The sequence below is a fragment of the Penaeus monodon genome, chromosome 19 (assembly GCF_015228065.2).
Source record: "Penaeus monodon isolate SGIC_2016 chromosome 19, NSTDA_Pmon_1, whole genome shotgun sequence".
In the NCBI taxonomy this organism is placed as follows: domain Eukaryota; kingdom Metazoa; phylum Arthropoda; class Malacostraca; order Decapoda; family Penaeidae; genus Penaeus; species Penaeus monodon.
The window spans coordinates 7,830,393-7,831,039 of NC_051404.1; positions in this window are offsets into that span (position 1 = coordinate 7,830,393).

Below are 647 nucleotides of genomic sequence, written 5' to 3' on the forward strand. Positions count from 1 at the left end.
TACGAAAAGGATCACTGAACCATACGATTTAAACATTTTAATAAAGACCAACTGCTATCACTCGACCTGCGTGCCTCAGTCTTCTGCCTCAGACACGAAGCAGACGCCGTTCCTGAAAGCGCCGTTGTCAAGTCACGCAAGCAGATATATTTGGCTCGTTCTTGCAAGCGAACCGTGACGTCATGAGGCAAATCCAAGAGCTATCCGACCAATCGTTTCGCGAACGCATGACGTCAACACGAACATCTGACCCAAAATGCTGTTTAATTTCAGCAAACAGACTTCAGAACATTCTTTGGAAATGTAAACCGTTAAAAGAAAGGCAAAGAACATCTCGAAAACAAGAATGACTAGCAATAAATCCCTTAAAGAGAAGAAAGTAATAATATTATGGTCGTTGAATAAATACACGGACTTGTGTGAAATTTCTAAGGAAGGGGATATGAATGTAAAGAAATATTTAGAAACGGAGCTTGAGGGGAAAGAGAAGAAAAGACACGTAGGATGTTAAACAAAATGATGATAAAAACAAGTATAAAATATTGTTAGATGCTCAAAGGACGATGAAATAACAATAACTAGAGATTAGCAACACTTGTCGAAGTAGCAATAATAGTTATATAAATGTTATTTAAACAACAACGGTG